Source organism: Meles meles, chromosome 6 (genome assembly GCF_922984935.1).
Source record: "Meles meles chromosome 6, mMelMel3.1 paternal haplotype, whole genome shotgun sequence".
In the NCBI taxonomy this organism is placed as follows: domain Eukaryota; kingdom Metazoa; phylum Chordata; class Mammalia; order Carnivora; family Mustelidae; genus Meles; species Meles meles.
Genome location: NC_060071.1, coordinates 123,661,691 through 123,680,971, shown reverse-complemented (window position 1 = coordinate 123,680,971; position 19,281 = coordinate 123,661,691). Strand labels below are relative to the sequence as shown.

Sequence of the window (19,281 nt, the reverse complement as noted above, 5' to 3'; positions counted from 1 at the left end):
TCAAATGAATAAATAAAATCTTTAAAAAAATGTTTTTAAGATTTTATTTATTTATTTATTTGACAGAGAGAGAGCACAAGTAGGCAGAGAGACAGGCAGAGAGAGAGGGAAGCAGGTCCCCCACCGAGCAGACAGCCTGATGCGGGACTCGATCTCAGGACCCTGGGACCACCATCCGAGCCAAAGGCAGGGGCCTTAAACCACTGAGCCACCCAGGCGCCCCAAATCTTTAAAAAATCAAAAAGTTCCATGGTTCTAATATGTTCAAAAAGTCATGCAACCATCACCAAAGTCAATTTTATCATCCCAAAAAGAACACCTGTACTCTAGCAGTCATTTTCCACACTTTCTGTCTCTACCTATTTGCCTATTCTGGATATTTCATATACATGGTGTCATACAACTGGTCTTTTATAACTTTTTTCCCTTAGCGTGTGTTCAAGGTTCAGCCATATTGTAGAAGCACGTATTGGCACTTGATTCTTTTTTATTGTCCAATATCCATTATATGAATATGCTATAGTGTATTTATCCACTCATACATGGCTATTTCTACTTTTGGTTTTTACATAAATAATCCTGCTATGAACATTCACGTATAACTTTTTGTGGACACATGTTTCCATTTCTCTGGGGTATGCCAGTAGAAGGGGTGTTGCTGGGTCATATAGTAACTCTACATTTAGCTTTTCAAGACACTGCCAGGCTCTTTTACAAAAAGGCTGCACCATGTTATATTTCCACCAGCCATGCACGAAGGCTCCAGTTTCTCCACATCTTTGTCAACATTTGTTATTTTCTGTGTTTTTTATTATAGCCAACCCAGTGGGTGCGAAATGGTGTCTCACTGTGGCTTTGATTAGAATTTTCCAGGGGACTAATAGCAAACAGTAAGCATCTTTGCATACTGGTCATTTCTGTAACTTCCTTGGAGAAATAACTATGCATATCTTTTGCCCATTTTTAAATTGGGTTGTCTTTTCATGATTGAGTTGTTGGAGTTCTTCATATATTCAAGATACAATTCCCTTCAGATATAGAATTGTAAATTTTTTTCTCCCATGGTGTCCTTTGATGCAAAAAAAGTTCATTTTGATGAAGTCTTATTTATTTCTTTTCCTGATTGTCACTTGGGGGGGGGGGGGTTGTGTATGTGTGATGTCTTTTTCCTTTGCTATCTGGATACATTTGTTTCTTTTTCTTACCTAATTGCCCCCACTGGAAACTGCAGCACAATATTGCATAGAGGTGGCAGGAGGAGACACCCTTCTCTTGTTCTTGCTCTCAAGGGGAAGGCAATCAGTCTTACATGTGATGTTAACTGTGTATCTTTTATGGATGTCCTTTTTTTGAGGAATTTCCCTTCTATACAGAGTAGTTTGGAGGGTTTTGTTTTTGTTTTTTTGTTGGTTGGTTGGTTTGGTTTGGTTTGGTGGTGTATGTGTGTGTGTGTGTGTGTGTGTGTGTGTGTGTGTGTGTGCTTTTATCATGAAAGGGTGTTGGATTTTGTCGGATGCTTTTTCTGTAGATATAATGACATAGTTTCCTAGAGCTCTCTTCAGTGTTTTGCTTGGGGATAGTTGTTTGACCACTTAATAACCTTAGCACAAGGCCCAAGAAGGAACTCCTAAATCCTGTCTAGTTGCTGACTGCCTGAGAGGAGGGGAGAAACGCTTTCTCATTATAATTTTAACTCTGGTTAACTTGGACCCTACTTCAAGTTTGCTGGCTTCAATGAGTTTTAAAGGTTCCTGTCATCATGGGTGATTGGGTCCTGGAAGGTCAAGACTGAGGTTCATGAGGTCAGATCAGATTCTTCCTTTGCCCTATGGAGGAGGAGACGGAGTTAAGAATGGGAAGTTGCTTTTCTTTTCCCATTGCTCCCCTGCCCCCATCTTGACCAATGTCTACTTTTACTCATGGGCATTTGAGCCCAGGTACTTACCTGTTTTGTAAGTTTTTCATAGATCTTCCTTTTGTCCCTGCAGTCAGGCTATAAACTCTTTGAGCGCAGAGACCAAACCTTAAATTTCCCTTAAAGCTTTCACAGAACCAGGTAAAATATCCATCACAGAGCACAGACCTGATACACACTAGGAATCTCTGCCTTTTGGCAAAATTGTCAGAGGTGAGACTTGGCCTTTCCACCACCTAGTGTCTGGCGGACACTAGGTGTCTGGCTGAGCAGACAGATCCTGAGACAAGAAGCCAAGATACAGAGCCCTGGGGTCACCCAAGGCACCGGTTTCAGCTGCCCTCGTGTGGCTTTGCGGCTTCCGATGCACAACATCACAGGAGGCTTTAAAGGAGTGAGTTGAATGTGGTGTTGAAAGAGAAGAAACAGTGTCATGCCAACATTCTTTCAAAACTGCCTGAGAAAAGCAAGTCCCATAAAAGAGACTTTGTCAGTATCTAATGTCACAATGCAGATCAGTCCACACTGTATTGCCTGTCACTCCTGAAACCATCTGAAAGGAGATATTGACAAAGTATGGCATGATGGCATCGTTAAATGGCTCTGTGACACCTATCCCCAGGATATGACAAATGCCACCCTGGGCTCAGAGAAGCTGCGTTGCTGGGAGTCTTCTAACCACCTGATAGGAACATGACAAAGCTTTTGAATGAAGACCCCCTGTCCTCTCCCCCAGGTCTCCCTGACACATTCTGATTTGGGCCATCCCCAAGACAGAAACCAGAACACACTGCTCACTGAAAAAAGAAAAGCAATGGTTCCTTCTATTTTGTGAAAATTAAATCCATGTCTATGACTTGGCCCAGTTCCTGGCATGAGTAAAATATCCAGTGTACAGTCATTCCGGTTCTATTAGCATTACTCTTACGGAGCTTTCGGGGTATCTGTCTTTGAATCCCAGTTCTCCAGTCAGGCAGTCCTGCAAGTTTCTTTGGTAAAGATGCCAAGGGATTTCTTGTTTTTGTTTTAGAAAAATCATCTGGATGTCAGTGAGCCATTTTGCATGAGCTGCACCCTGTGCAGACCAGTGAAATGAATTAATCCCCAGAGTTCATGGGCAGGTATGTAGCTCGGGGACTCAGCGAGGCAAGTGCTAATCAATATTTATTTCTGAAAAGCCAAGGTGCCCATAACACATCAGGGGCTGTTCTAGGTGCTGGGAATACGAATATGCATTGGCCAGTCTCTACCTTTAAGGAGCTGAGATGAAGTAGAGAAGGCAGGATACAAACCCGCTTCGATGGCGGAGGGGGATGAACTGCTCTGACGGAGGGTCTGGCCGCAGGAGGGCTTCTCCAATGAGGTGACGTAGCAATGCATCTAGCGAGATGAGTAGTTCGTCAGGCAGACAAGGAGAGAAACTCAGAGAACCTGGTTCTTTATCTGTTCATTTGAGAAGAAAAAGAACAACTTTCTCCCAGGAGGAGGGAGGGTCCAAGGGCCAATGGTGTGGACTCTGAATAGACCTGAGTTGACTCCTGCTCTACCGCCAAGGTCTGGGGAAAAGAACCACCACAACAACAGCAACTAGCATTTAAGCCAAACACTCTCTCTCTCTTTTTTTGTTTGCAAAAAAGCAAAGACGATAACAGACCTACTTAACAAAGAAAAACACATGTAAAGCATCCAAGATGATGCTTGGCTTGTACAAGCCCCCAGTAAATGGTAGGTTATTACACTTGTCACTGGGGGCTGGTGAGGACTGAATGAGACACGGGGTGTGAGAATGATTATTGAAACAAAATCTCTGGGATTATTATTCCAGACAGAGGGACTATCTCATGTAAAGTGGGGAAACTAAGGGAGCTTTACCTTCTCTTAAAGGAAGAGTCCTTGAGTGTGGTCAGGATGAAGAATGCATGGTGGGAAGAGGGTGCTATTTGAACTGAATGATCAGTCAAAACCAAAGTCTTGCTTTAATCAATGAGTTGTGTGATCAAAGAGAAAATCACAGAAAAATCACAAGGGGCAAAATTACTGTCACCACAATTCTATTTGAGTGGAGACTTTTAAAACCCTTTTTAATAGTGAAATCGTCACAGAACTATTAATAACATAATAACAATACATAAGACATATAAAAATATAAAGAAAAATTTAGAAGAACAATGCCTATATATTTCTCCACACCTAGGTTAAACAGATGTCAATATTGTAGTATTTGCTTTAGATCTTCAGCTGTGGGTTGGTTTTTTTTTTTTTAAGAACTGAAATGTTATGGATACTACTGAAACCCTCATACTCACTCAGTGGACTGTGCCCCTGTATGTTTTCACACTTTTACTAGCTGTATGTAACATAAACAACATATAACGTTCTCAGGCTTCTTAGAATTTCACGTATGTCGTACCATACCGTATCGTTTTACAACTTGTATGTTTCACTGGACATTGTTTTCAAGGTGGCCCCATGTTGCTGGATATAGATATGGTTCGTTGATTTTAGCTGCGCTATAGGGTTCCCTTTGAGGTTTATACTCGGGCCCAACAGTACTGCTTCTAGATGCCTCCTTAGGGAAATCTTCGGGTATATGCAGAAGGCAAGAGGTCTCAAGAAGTTCACTGCAGAGCAGTTCGTAATAGTGGAAAAAGTGTGGAGAGACAACTCCAGTCATCTACTGCTTGTGAAGCAAACCTCCTAAACTTGGTGGTTTAAGCCAACAACGATCACTTATTCTGTTGATGAGTCTTCCCTTTGGGCAGAGCTTGGCAGTGAAAGCTCCTGGTTGCTCCACGAGGCATTGGCTGGGGTGGTGGAAGGCTAACGGCTGGAATCATCTAAAGATTCCGTTGTTTGCTCACATTTCCGAGGACTGACACTGGCTGTCCATCCGACTGGGACCTCAGTGCATGGCTTCTCCAAGTAGCCAGTTGGCTTCCCGCCAGCATGGCAGGTGAGTTCCAGGAACAAGTGTCCCACAAGTGCCAGCTGGACACGCAGGGCATTTTTAGGATCCAGCCCCAGAAGCCCTATTATCATCGCTTGTGCCCAGAGTTAATTGGTTGAGGCAGTCACAAAGGTCCACACAGGTTCAAGAGGAGTGTCATGGATACATTTTAAGAGCATATGGGATGGGATACCTTATGGTGACCACTTTTGGAAAATACAACTTGCTGCCAAACCTAACTGCCCATGGTACGGAACACATGGTATGGAACACATGAACATGCAAAGAAAACCCGGTTTATGGGGCGCCTGGGTGGCCCAGTTGTTAAGCGTCTGCCTTTGGCTCAGGTTATGATCCCAGGGTCCTAAAATTGAGCTGCACATCAGGCTCCCTGCTCATCAGGAGGCCTGCTCATCCCTCTCCCCCTCCCCCTCCTTGTGTTCCCTCTCTCACTATCTCTCTCTCTCTCTCTGTCAAATAAATTAATAAAATCTTTTTTTAAGGTTTTATTTTTATTTATTTATTTGATGGAGAGAGAGATCACAAGTAGGCAGAGAGGCAGGCAGAGAGAGAGGAAGGGAAGCAGGCTGCCCGCTGAGCAGAGAGCCTGACGCAGGGCTCGATCCCAGGACCCTGAGACCATGACCTGAGCCGAAGGCAGAGGCTTAATCCACTGAGCCACCCAGGTGCCCCTAAATAAATAAAACCTTAAAAACAAAACAAAAAAACCCTGCTGTATTCACTCTTGTTTTAAAAAGTACAAAAGGGTGGGTACCTTCTTGCAAGGCATCAACATAACTCCGTTCAGAATAAAAAGAATGAAGTGTTTGGGGAGAGGATGTAACAGGGACTTTGCATTGATCTCTATGGAGGATGAAAAGATATTACTGTCAGACAGAGAGAACATCTTCCTGCCATAGAGAACTCACAGAAACAGGCATAAGGGAGAATTCATTTTTAAGGTAGTTTTCTTTTTTCCCCTCATGAATGGTGTGAACAAAATCTCCTCGTGCTAAAAACTGAGGACTTGGACAGAACAGTTGCCAGAACTGTGTTTCCTCGAAGGCATATTTTTGTACTGACTCCAGAAAAGCCCTAAAGGAGACTCTGAACATCTTGGACCGCAGCACAGTGGAGGAAGGCGCTAAGAGCTAGGAAGCTTGGGTTTGAATCCTGGATCTGCTAGCTGCTCTCTGTGTGACCCTAGGCAAGATACTGAACTTCTCAGTGCCTCAGTGTCCTTTGGTGGACTGGTGAGGTGAATAACACCACTTACAATGTTTTTGTAAACACTGTTAATTCAGTGATTCTGCTTACATTTGATAAGTTCTTCTAAAGTATTAGCTCTTAGTAGGAGTCATAAGGGAGAGCAGATTCTGAACGTTCGAAGTAGCTTGCTCCAAATCCGGATTTAATCATGATCCCCACCCCCAAGAGCAACGCCTAGACTGCCCCTAGCAGGCCAGATAATTAACCTTGGGTTCTCACCTCAAGGTTCTTCTCTGTTTCCATTCATTCACGTGGGGGCGTTGAAATAGTCAAAACGGGTGGCAGGAGACTTGGCGCCTTCCCATTTCACAGCCGAGGAAGCTGCGGGCAAGTTGCTGCAGGGGCCCTGCTGGCTAAGGGAGAGGTTAGTCCATTAGATGCCTGTTTTCTTCCCTAGTCCCCAGATGTCCCTGTTCCGGCTCAACCACGAGCTCCTAGCCCACCCACCCCCCACCCCCAAGGCTCGGGGCTGGAGAAGCAGAAGGGAAAATTATTTAGTGCCTTTTGGCCTCATATTCCTTAGGTCGACTTTGTCCAGTGCCCACAGGGTTCTCTTCGGAGGGCATTTGGCACGAAGGCTGACCCAGGGAGAGCCTCAACAAATACGACTTAAAGTAGGGGTGGGGCGAGAGGGAGTATCTCCTCTTCCATCCTCCCGCCGAGCGCCGGCAAACTCCCAGGTCTGGAGTGTCAGCGCGGGGACGGAGGCATTCCCGGGATCGCGGATCCCGGGACCAGGTGCCCCTGGAACCTAGAGGGCCCATGTTGCCCAGGATGCTCCTGGCTGCCCTTCACCTATAACCAGGTCCCTCTGGGCTGCCCGTATTCCTCCTTCCCCTGCGGGATCCGAAAGCAAACGCAGAACCTGGGCGCTCTGTTCGCCAGGGCTCGAACCCGTGGCCGCGTTTACGAGACCAGCGCGATCTGGAGCGGACAACTAGACGCTGGCCACAGCCTCCTGCAGCGGCGGGAGCGGCCGTGGCGGGCCGAGCTGCCCGCTCCGTCCACTCCCTACCTGCTGGGGCCAACCGCTCCACGACCGCAGGTTGTGCCAGCAAACGGGGCCGGGGTGGTGCTGGAAGAGATGCCCTCCACCGCGGTCCGCCTCCCAGAGAGTCTCGGGCAGGGCTGGGCCACGCGGCGGGGGGCGCGGCAGACGGCGGCGCTTTGATGTCGCGCGGCCACACGGTGGCGCTGCAGTACCGGCCGCTCTCGGAGGCCAAGGCAGCGGGGCGCCCCGCGCTGGGCTGGCGCCGGAGGAGGTTCGGTGCCGCTGCTCCTCCCTCCCGCTCCTCCCTGGGGGCTGGTGCCCGAGTCCCGCATCTTAGAAGTACGGAGGCAAGGTGAGGGTCATTCCGGCACTTTCCCTCCCACGCCCCAAACACGTGCCTTCCGGACACATGGACTTACACTGACTGCCCCGGGGCCGAGTCCCTTAAAAGTCTTCTAGGCAAAGCGTCTTCCTTTACAAATAGGGAAAGCGAGGCCCGAGGAAGTAGGAATCCTGGCTTTAGCCTCAGGTGAGAAGCCCAGACAAGCAACTCTTCTGACCTAAAAAGAAAGGGGGGTGCACACAACTGAGGGGGGGGAAGGACCCACGGGAGATTTATTCCCAGTCGTGGGGTCTGTGCCCCGCTCCCGCAGATGGAAGTTAACCTGTTGCATATATGAGGAAACGGGTCTCAATATTGGCCAAAGTCACAAGGTTTAGAAGTGATATTCAGCCCCAGGCCTGTTACTGTCTAGTCTGTGACCTTCCTGGACACAGAGTCCTGCCTCCTCCCTCCGTGGCTTTCAAACACCTTTTTGGTTTTTGATAGTGACCTACACACGTCTCTGTAACTGAAAACAACACTTATCCTTAGCGTGCTACGCTCTATTTTCTTTTCTTTCCTTTTTAAATTTTATATTATGTCTTTTCTCCTTTTCTTTTAATGCCGGGTATGATCTCCTAAAAGAATATCACGACTAATTAGTGGGTCCTTCCTTAAAGTTGGAAAATCACTGTCAGAGGCTCTGGCTGGGCTCCCCCAACTGTAAAAATCTAGGGAAAGCGGTCCATGTAGGAGGCCAAAGCAAGACCAAGCAAAACTCCTAGCAGGCCTAATCACTTAGAATTTAATACTGGATGCCCCAGTTTGCAGTTCTTCAGCCAGCCTTCCTTTAAGAAATTCCTAACTTCTAGGTCTCCCCCAGCTCCCTTCCCTCTCCTCCTAGCTGCCTTCTCTCTCCCTCAGCCTCCTCACATTCCATGGTTTTGCTCTCTGACCACCATTCCAGTCCTCCCACTGCCCCTGGGTCTCTTATTCAGAAAAAAAAAAAAAAAAAAAAAAAAAAGCAAGTGCTCTCAGTCTGTCAAAATATTGGTTTCTCTTTTCCTATCCCCTGTGCCAGAGGGAGTTTTGTTTAACACAAATAAACACACAAACGCACAAATAAATCCACAAAATATATCTTTTCCTCTCTGGCCCGCTCACCAAAACAAAACCCAACAAAACCGATCCCTCTCTCCTCTCCCAAAGACACGCAAACCTGCTCAAGGTATCCCCTTGCTTATATCCCCGCGGTAGCTCTTGGCTAGCCTGTCCTCCTCACCATTGCTATGGTTACGGAGCCCTCTGCGACCAGGTCCTGCCCCCTCCATGTCAGCCTCATAGCTCACTGCTTGCCCACGATGCCTCCTGAGCCACACCTGCCTAGCCACTTAGTGTCCTCTGAGTGGACACCGCTCAGCGATCTCGCCTTCGCTCACTTGCTCTTTTGCAGTCCTTACCAGATATGCCTGGACTGCCCCTCCCTGAACTCTGCTCAGGGACTCCTGCCTCACCTCCTCTGGGAAGCCCTCCTTGACTTCTCAAGCTGGGGGAAGGGCTCCTTTTCGGTGGTAACTGCCTCTGGATTCCCTGTCCCAGCACTTAAAACTCACCTTGGACTTTTAGCCCTACTTGCCGCTCTCCTCCTGTAGATGGAACTCCCCAAGGGTGGGCATACATCTGGCACAGTATCCTAAAGACAAGCATATTGGAACCCTTCAATGCCCACTTGTTCAATAACGGAGTGAACGTGCGAGACCCGCTGCTTCCCTGGCAAGGTAAAATCTGACTAAAGGACTGTCTGGTGGGGGTGGAGAAAGGGAAGGGAGGTCTTGGGAAGCAACATGCAGCTGTAGGGCTCTAGAGGAAGAGGGGCATTCTGGGCAGTAGGTCGTGGGTCATTTGTGATGTTCATTGGCCCTAAGCCTTTACTTTTTCTTCTTTTTTTTTTTTTTTTTTTTAACACTGGTGGGCCAGACCCTTGTTCTCTTCTTCTTTCTCCTTCTCTGGGACAGATCTAAGTGTTCCCCCCTCTCCCCGCCACATCCTCCTCCAGTACTCAGCACAGAGCACTGACTGTGCCTTTCTTCCATGAGATGGGCACTGGAGGCAGGTTTCCCAGAAGGAGGTCCCTAGCATCCTAGGTGACCATGGGGGTGGGTGTCCTAAGGAGAAGAGGCAGGGTATTCCAGGGTCTCTGAATGTCTATGTAGAAATATTATTCTCTTGGCCCCTCTTCCAAACCCCCCCATCTCAAGGAAATTGTGTCTGCTCTCAGGGGAGGGTGGTAGCAGTCAGCACTGGCTAGGTCAAACTGTGCTAACAACATCTATAGGATAGGATTTAAAACCACACCCATGCTTTTCTGTCTCCCATGACGTGCCCAGGAGGAGTCAGCAGAAAGACTCAGAGTGCTGTAGTTAGTGATGGAAAGCCACCATTTCAAGCCAGTTCTTTTTTTTTTTTTTTTAAGATTTTGTTTATTTATTTGACAGACAGAGATCACAAGTAGGCAGAGAGGCAGGCGGGGGGGGGTCGGGGGGCGGGAAGCAAGCTCACTGCTGAGCAGGGAGACCCATGTGAGGCTCCATCCCAAGACCCTGGGATCATGACCTGAGCCTACAGCAGAGTCTGAGCCTACAGCAGAGGCTTTAACCCACTGAGCCACCCAGGCGCCCCCAAGCCATTTCTTTAAAGAGAATCCTTCAAATGGGATCCCACACTGGTAATGAAATGCTCTGGACTGGGAGTCACTCACTTCCCTTCTGCTCACAGCTCGAGGGCCAGAGCTTGTCTCATGGCCCTGCCTGCCCACACAGGGTCCAGGACGTCCAAGCCTCCCAGAAGATGGGACCCTAGAGATCCCTCCACAATGCACTAAAGACTATCATAGTGGGGCAAAGAAAAGAAAGTCAAAATCATGGAGGCTTTCAGAGAAGTAGGCACATCTGATTATCCTGGAAGTATCTTCAGTTTTTGACTGGCCTTGAGTAGAGCAAAGCAACCACAGGCGCGAATCCAGTCTTAATGACGTGGAAGAGGGACGATGCTCATTGGACTGCCACAGTGCATTTGCCCTGCCCCCAATGCCCTTCCCCTGGGTCTTCTCAAACCCAAGCCAGCCTCAAAGGGCCTGCCATTCCCCAGAAATCATCCCTGGTATATCCAGCCAGCTCTGACTTCTCTATTCCCATCCACCTTTCACTGTGGCATTTAATCCCATTTAACCTGATCCTATACTTGAGACCTTCAGGTGGGATCCTCCCACCATTCTGTTTTTTTTTTTTTTTTAAGATTTTATTTATTTATTTAACAGAGAGAGATCACAAGCAGACAGAGAGGCAGGCAGAGAGAGAAGGAGGGAAGCAGACTCGCTGCCGAGCAGGGAGCCCGACGCGGGACTCGATCCCAGGACCCCGAGATCATGACCCGAGCCGAAGGCAGCGGTTCAACCCACTGAGCCACCCAGGTGCCCCCACCATTCTGTTTTGATAGGGCTTCTTCTCCCTGGTGGCAAATTGCCTGAGTTGAGAGTCAATCTCAGTTCTTGTTCTGTATCATCTATCCCCCCCCTCCCACCCATCAGGGGAGGCCAGGCTTTCACTCAATTCGCCTGTTCTGGATCCTTGTCCTGTGCCCCATCTTGGGAAGATGAAAACCGACATAAAAATGAATGCAACGGGAGGGCTTAAGATGGGAAAGACATGATTCCCCACCGCTCAGTCTTTCAAGGTGCCCAGGAATTGCTTAAAGTGAATCAGATCATCCTTTGACATACAAAATACCATTGCCTATTTCTTTTATGACCATGTTATCATTTCTTTTTAAGTGATGGCTTCCTAGATGTGGATCTGTCCAGCATCCTATGCCTCTGTGCTGCTAGGATCAAGGTCTCCAGTCATGTGTGACTATTGGGTATTGGAGACTGAGCAACTGTATTCTTAACTGAATTGAGCTATCTCGTAAGTATAAAAAATACGTTACTTTTCAGGGGCACCTGGGTGTCTGAGTCTTGATTTTTGACTCAGATCATGATCTCAGGGTTATGAGATTAAGCCTTCCATCAGACCATACTTTCAACACCAAGTCTGCTTGGGACTCTCTCTCCCTCTGCTCCTCCCCTGGCTCTCATTCTCTAAAATAAATACATGAAATTAAATCTTCTTAAAAATACATCAGATTTCAAAGTCTCATCCCATTAATATTTTTCCCTGTTGATTATATTTTTGAAAGATGGTATTTTAGTTCATGTGAAGCGAAATTGATTCTTAAAAAAAATAATTTCACTATCTCTTTTTACTTTTTTAAAATGTGGCTACTAGAAAATTTAAGACTACCAGTGTGGTTTGCCGTGCGTTCCTTCTGAGCAGTGCAGCTCTGAGCCTATGGTGGGATTTGGGTGAGATTATCCACTTTCAAGGTACCATTTCCAAAGCTGCAAATTGTAACATTTTATCAAACTTTAGAGAAGTTCTCACAAGGATGACATTTGACGTTTGAGGCCTTTAAGTTTTCTTTCTCCTTATTCACCTTTTGGCTTTTCTCCCAAACCTGTAGCTAAAAACCAAACTAAAATCATCTTATTTATTTCACAAACTGATCTCCAAATCTTAATAGCAATTGCTGCTCTGTATTTTACACACACACACACACACACACACACACACACACACAGAGACAACCCTGTGGGGACCACCATTTTCCCATGTGTAAAGCGACATGCCTGATTGCTGGATTAAGCAATGGAAATTAATTATTACAGTAATTACTCGGCCACTAAATGTTTGAATGCCAGACCTGACATAGTGTCCTGGGAACCACCTTCAGCTTCCAGAATGCATTAGTATCGACAGGGCAGCTAGAGCAATGTATTTCAAGAATATTTTCTTCTGAGGCACTCGCTGGTGTAAACCACATGCCTTTGCTTGGGGCAGTAGGGAGCTATGCACTATGCCACAGAAAAAAAGACAGCTGGCTTTTGGTACCCATCTCTGCAGGCCAGGAGAACATCAAATGCCTGAAATGAGAACCGTTAGTCTTCAAGGTGGCCATTCAGTAGTTAGTTAGACAATGGTAGAAATTAGTGTAGTTTGGGGGACATCTTATACCCAAGCCACTGTCCCTGAAAGAGGGGATCTGTTGCTTGGGAATTTTAATGCTGTGGGAAGCCATGCTAAGGTGCCTGGGGGTGGTCCTAGTGAATTCCTTCTAAACCATCTTTTTTCTCTCTCCATTTATTTTTGGCACTATCTTCTCCCCCCACACCCCTCCCCCCATCACCTGCCTTCTTCCCTGAGGCCAAGTCTGTTCAGGGTGGAGAAAAGATTTCCTTTAATGAGCCTATCCAGGTCAAAACCAGAGATTTAAAAAAAAAAAAAAGTCGTTCTAGAGTGTGGGACTTCTGCAGCAAGAAAGCTATCCTGCCTACTTGTCACTGTGTCCATTTCTCCCATGCAGTTCTGCCTTCCTCTAGAAGGCCTGTGATGGCTGGTCCAGACTGGGCCCAAGTGTGGATTTCTGTGATGAAACCCGTTTTGGTCACTTGTTCTCTTTGCACCATGGGGTAGGGTTTGAGCTCAATGGCATCAGGCACATCTGCACAACTTTCTGCACTTTTTTCCCATAACTCATTTAGTCAAGTGACCGTTTTAGGATGTCTGGGGTCTCCGAGTAATTCTCCCTGAGACAATTGTATTGTTCCTGTTTAAAACTGTCAGTTCAACTCAGAATACTCTTAGGCCACATGTCAGAGGGTATCAAAGACAGTGGCTTCACTAAAATCCAGATGAGACACTCCAAAATGCCCAGACGTCTGAAAGGCTATCCTAACTCATCTAGAGTTTTTTCGTTCTGTAGGTCAAGGCCAGAACTATTTATAGCTCCAAAACAATGGGTCCTCTAAGCAACTCCACAATCCCAAATGCTACAAAAGGGAACCCCAAATGTTCCCTCTTCCTCTTAAAAAGTAGCATCATCTATTAATAAAAAGAAATTAATAACAACTAATAGCTGTATAAACTACTTTCTTTTCAGGCACTCTGTTACATTTTAGAGTTTCACTTTATTTAATCCTTATATTAATTCAAAGCATATCTATCTACCTATCTATCTACCTATCTCTTTATTTTACGTGAACTCCACACTCAACCTGGGGCCCAAACTCACATTCCTGACATCAAGAGTCACCTGCTCTACCGACTGAGCCAGCCAGGCGCCCCCAAAGTACACTTACTGAATGACTGTGGCCTTGACAAGTCCCTCCCTCATGAGACTCCCATTCCATTCTATTACCATGAAAGATTTGAGGAGGACACTGAACAGTGCCCTGGGCCACAACCTCTCTGCCTACCTCTGACTATAGCTGCTGCTGGGATAGACAGTTCCTCACCTCCAGTGGCCTGTCCTTTGAGGGATGAGGGAAGGACAGACCTCATCCCAGAATAAAATGCAGCCTTCAAAGGCAGGGAAATTTGCCTCAAAGAATGAAGATGGGAGGTGGTAGAGAGATGTTGGGTCTTTCACCCTTAAAAGAAAGACTTTCCAGCTAATTCCTTGAAGACTGTTAATAGGAGTGAGTCCCACTGGCTTGCCAGGGTTTATTAAGGCCCCCTTGATAGGCTTTTCCTCCTTCTCTGCCCACCACTCACTGCTGCTTCCCTCCTGCTTCCTGGATGACCTCCCAAACAAACTACCTCTACTCACATCCTTATCTCAGGCTCTTCGTTAAGGATTATTAGCCCCATTTTACAGATGCAGAAACTGAGGCAAATTGCCTTAAATTCTCACAACCAGGGCTCACACCAAATTTGCCTGACCCTTGAGCACATGGATTCCACATCTGTCTCCCACCTCCAGCCGCCTTAGTGCTGCCCCATTCCCACTAGAATTTATACTGGTGGTCCTTTTCAAAGCAGCCTGTTCCATCTTTGAACAGTTCTAATGACTGGAAAATGTGGAGTGATATTCAGCCCATTTCCCCATCTATCCATCTGTCCATCCATCCATCCATCCATCCATCCATCCATCCATCCATGTGTTTATGCCTCATCAGCAAGCATATGTTCATCAGGGTCTAGGGGCCAGACACTGTGCTATGCACAACTCTAAAGAGGCAGACCTGGTCCCTCCGCTCAGAGAGCTTCCTGCCTGTGACTGATGAGCACGGTGCAGGGAACGGTGCTTGCCATGTGCGGTGGGAGCATGGTGTGAGCACCTCACCCAGCCACACTCCCTCTGCAGCATCCTCGGAAGGTGCTCCCTGCTCCACACAACAGCCCTGCAGGTGGGGGCCACAGGTATCGCATCCTCTGCGATTTTTGATGTTCACGTTCATCAGCCCAGGTCTGAATGGGCCTTGACAGCAGAATGGAGCTCACACCTCCAGTACGATCAAACAGAGACCTGATGCAATGTGCACCCCCGGAATGAGAGAGGAGACGCGGCCCTCCGCGGGAGTGTGGAAACCAGGGCTGAATCTCCCAACCTGCCCCCACGTTTAGTGTTTGAAAGACCCTGTTGGACTTCTGCTGCTGACTCATGCGTGCCCCACTCCTCAGCTCTCCTTCCTTCAAAAAAGTTAGCAGCATGAGCCTGAGATGTCTGAATAGATCCTACGGCACCAAATACAATATTAGAGTCCATTTCTCCCATGTTCCATGCATGAGGTAGTAATTCACATGGATAATTAGTGGGTAGATGTCTTTGGAGTCTGCCTTATAATAAACAAATTGGTCATGAAACTCCAGCCTTGTCTGCTTTCTTAGATTTCAGAAGGCCCCAGGGCAAAGCAACCCACTCTGTGACCGTTAGGCTGCTGCTGGGATGGAATGGCTCAGCCACAGAAGTGGATTGTTTGCATCTAACTTTCCCTGCGGCATGAATAAAACCTCAAGTTCGATTCCCCCCCTCCTCTGATCTATTAATTTTTCTTCTGGATTTCTCTTTTCCTTAAATAACGTTCTGAGGAATGGGATTCTAGACATTCCACCCTGCAAGTCTTGGAAAGGCAAAGCTCAGATGTGTGGGAAATGAAGTCAGAATCCAGAACTACCCACCCATCCAATCCACTCTCCTTCCCCCATGTTTAGTGATGATACCAAAGCCACAGGCCTTCTCTCTCCTACTGTGATAGGGAAGGGGTAGAAATCAACTGGAATCTCAGAAAGTCCCATCCATCCATCCATCCATCCATCTATCCAACAACTCTCTCCCCTTCCATTTATTAATTTATTCAGTAAATAGTCAGCACCTACTACCTGTCAGGAGCTGTGTTAGGGGCTATGCTAAGACCTTGAGACACTGCAACAAATAAGAGAATCAGACCTCGCTTTGTGGGGCTTATGGTGTAGCTGGGAATGGATGTTCTGCAAGTAATTTTACAAATACCCAGTCAAAATTGCGATTGATGTCCCTACAGAGAGTTTAAGGTGCTCTCTGAGCCCATAACCAGAAGGCCTGACCTAGCCACAGAGAGGTGACATTCAAGCTGAGAGACACAGTAGGAAGTAGATGTTAACAAAGTAAAGAGGAGAAAGAGAGGGAGGGCAAGGGATTCGGTGGCAGGGTTGGCATAAGGGTGCCCAGGCAGAGGTATTACTTCATGGGGCCACATGAAGGCCCATGGGGCTACCTGGTAAGAGCAAAGGGGAGGAGGCATGGGGCACACTGAGTTGGAGAAAGCAGCTGTGGCCCCACAGTGCAGGATGTAAGAGAGGGTGGGAAGCCCCGAGGGAGCATTAGGCATGGGATGACGGAGTCAGATTTGTGTTCAACAAGGTCATGCCACCAACTGTTCTTGGAGAGTGGACCCCAGGGGAGCAGGTGGACAGAGGGGTTGGGGGCAGGGGACAGATTCAGGGAGAGTTGCTGGAGGACAGCTGGCCATGGCTGGGACTCGAAGGGGAGCAGAAGAGATGAAGAGCAGTGGAGAGATCAAGGTGCATTTTGGAAGGAGCACAGTAGGACTCCCAGGGCTCTGTGTTGGTCTATAGGGGCCCATAGGGTCTATAGGGGATGGGACATGGCTTCAGGGTTGAGCCAGACCCTCAACAGCTCTCCTCCTTCCAACCTATGACTGCATGAGAGTCTACAGGGTCAGGGAGGAGAGCCGGGGAGGACCATGGCTGTTTTACCTTTGCCTCTCCCCCCTTCTTGTGTTTCTCCTGAGGCTGTGGTATGCCAGCCAGGACCCTGTTTTCTGATTGCCTCTTATGGCTTGGGTAACTAAGGAGAGTGTCAACTGAGGATTTTCTTTTTTATACTTGCCTCCTCTCTTTTTCTGTACACTCATAGTACTTAGCAGCCTATTGGGTATATAGTCAACAATCAAGTCATACTTGGGGATTGAGCCATCACTCTATAACCTCAAGACAGGTGAGACACAGATGCATACTCATCTCTGCCCTGTTGTTATTCCACATCAGCCTTCAAGTCAGCATAGAAATTATGCAAACTAAGGAAGAAGATGGGAGCAGTCAGTTCCCTGCACCCTAGTATAGGAAGTTGGAAAAACCACAACATCATCATAATCCATGATTGCAAGAAAGACAAAAAACAGCATCAAAAGTTGAGGTAGTTTAGCTTTCTTAATAATTTCTTATAATTAGAATATAATTCTTATAATATACTCTGTTTTCTCCCTGCCTTGTTGGCAGGTTTGCCATCACTCTTCTGTCCTGCACTCATGGCAGACATCACTAATCAATCATGATAGTGTTCCTTGAAATGAACCTTCAGGAACACTCTTGGTGCTTAGGCTCTTCCGCTGACTAAAGCTGGTACATAATATTAAACCTATTTGCCATCCCTGCTCTTGACTTTTTGATCAAAATAGTCAAACTGGAAAGATTCTAGGCAAGTAAGCCTCTTATTTATCCCAAGTAGGTGGTTGTCGATTCTTCTAAAGATGAATGGCAGCTCTTCTAAAGAAGAAAGATGGTTCTGACACCCATGTCATACTCCAGTGCTCATCCTGCTTTGGTTTATCCTGAAAACAGATCCTCTTTCACATTTACCTAAACTCTCTTCTGCATACATTTCAGAGAATGATTTATGGAATTGCGAGGATCCACGGTACTTGCTGTTCAGATCTTCTCAACCTTCCACAGCTGGTCTCTTATGTGGGAATTGCCACCCTATGGTACCTCTGAATCCAACAGAAGTATATACACATTTTCACAACAGCAGCTAATCAAATGACCCCGGGCTTTCACAGTTTCTCACTTTACAACAATGAGGCTTCTGCACGTGTCAACCACAAGACAAGGCTACTTGCTAGCTTCTCAATGAGATTAAAGTATTGTGACTAATTGGTTCTCAGTCATGAAGACACAAAGAGAACCTCTCGCTTTATAGCAAGCAGAAGAAGAGAGATGAGAGTCAGAAGAAAGTGATCCAATTGTCTGGGTCATGAACTGAATTGGGAGTATAAAGTTGCTTTCCTCCTACCTGACCGCAGCCTCAGGAATTAGACCTCCTGCCCCAAATCCCAATCACTAGGATAAACGACAATCCCACTTGCCTGGGCTAGTAGCCTTGCCCAGACACGGCTTAGAATGGTGTTGGGCTCCTGTGTACACTAGGGGGTGCAAGCAGGCTTGTTATCCGGCTTGGCCCTAAGAAATTTCTCACAGGAGCAGAAGAGACAAGATGAAGATGACCAGGAGTCCCTCCTTTGCTTTGGAAAGTGCTGAGAGTAGAGAGTGTCTTGAACTAGAGTTGAGAAAGGAGAGCAACATCCTCATTAATTGCTTTAAGCTGTTTTCTGGTTTTATTTTCAGAGCAGACCCAGCTCCTGGGGATGAAGGGAAGGTTACGTAAGGCGGCCGACCTGCTCCTCCCCTGGCCTGGCAGACTTTCAGCTGCCCGGGGTGAGTCAACACCTGGGAAGTGGCATCCAAGGGCGGCTCTTTCAAGCTGGGTGGAACTTTCTACCATTTCTCGGAGGCCACTGTTTGACCCATTCCAGGGGCTGGGGAGGCAGGAGCTGATCATGTCCCCGGGTGGTGCCTGTTCCTGGCACTAGGTCCATGGAAAGAAGCTCAGAGAGCTTTTTCCAAACTTGAGTGCTGGCGTGGGGGAAATGGAGCAGTACTCTCCACCCCGGCTTCGTTCACATAATAGACTTCTGCTCCACTGGCCTACTTTTAGCTTGGAGTGGAAAGAAGCCAGCTTGAGAAGAACAGAGCCACCCTCCCTGCCCTGCTCTCCACCCACCCTTCCAGAGCCTTCACCAAAGGCCTTGTTCTCTGCTGCTGGAGCACCGGGCACAGTGACCATAGTTTCTCAACCTATCAAGGGGAAATGAGGAAATCAGCACAGGGTTTTTATTGCCAAATATTTCTTTCCCTAGGAGGACAGCGCATTCAAAGCGCCGAGTGGAGATTGGAGTTGGTCCAGCCATAAACCAACTTAATGAACACTAATAGAGAACCGCAATTATTGTTGACTTCAAAATGCAAACAAGAACTTTAGAGGCTGATCCCTATCAGCCGGTCAGGCCCGGCACAGATGCCCGGCTCTGTTTTTGCTGTTGCTTAGCAATGGAAAATGAAGTGTTCCTGTCTCTTATCACTGGAGGTAGAGGTAGGACAATGAGCTTTATTGGACTGAATAGGTATGAAATTAGTTTATTCTTTCCCGCTTGGAGAACGCAATTGGCAGAAAGAGAGTCATTTGGACAATGGGCAGTTCAGAGGTTGGGAGGTGGCTCTCCTTTCCTGTTATCTCAGTAAATCCTAACCATGGTGGGTTTTCTCTACAGATAGAGTTGAACTTTTGCCAGGAGTGTTCATCCAAAACTGTCATTAGAGAAAATAGCTACGACTAGAGATCCACAG

At 47.1% G+C, this 19,281-nt stretch overlaps 1 long non-coding RNA gene across 1 annotated transcript; it reads right to left on the bottom strand.

Moving 5' to 3' along the window:
- Window positions 1-3,227: 3,227 nt before the first annotated feature.
- LOC123944893 lies at window positions 3,228-9,138 on the bottom strand. The gene is made up of 4 exons (XR_006818859.1): window positions 9,058-9,138; window positions 7,542-7,682; window positions 6,351-6,484; window positions 3,228-3,295 (listed from the first exon to the last, which is right to left on the bottom strand). It is a non-coding gene; the product is annotated as an uncharacterized LOC123944893 (long non-coding RNA).
- Between the last annotated feature and the right edge of the window lie 10,143 nt (window positions 9,139-19,281).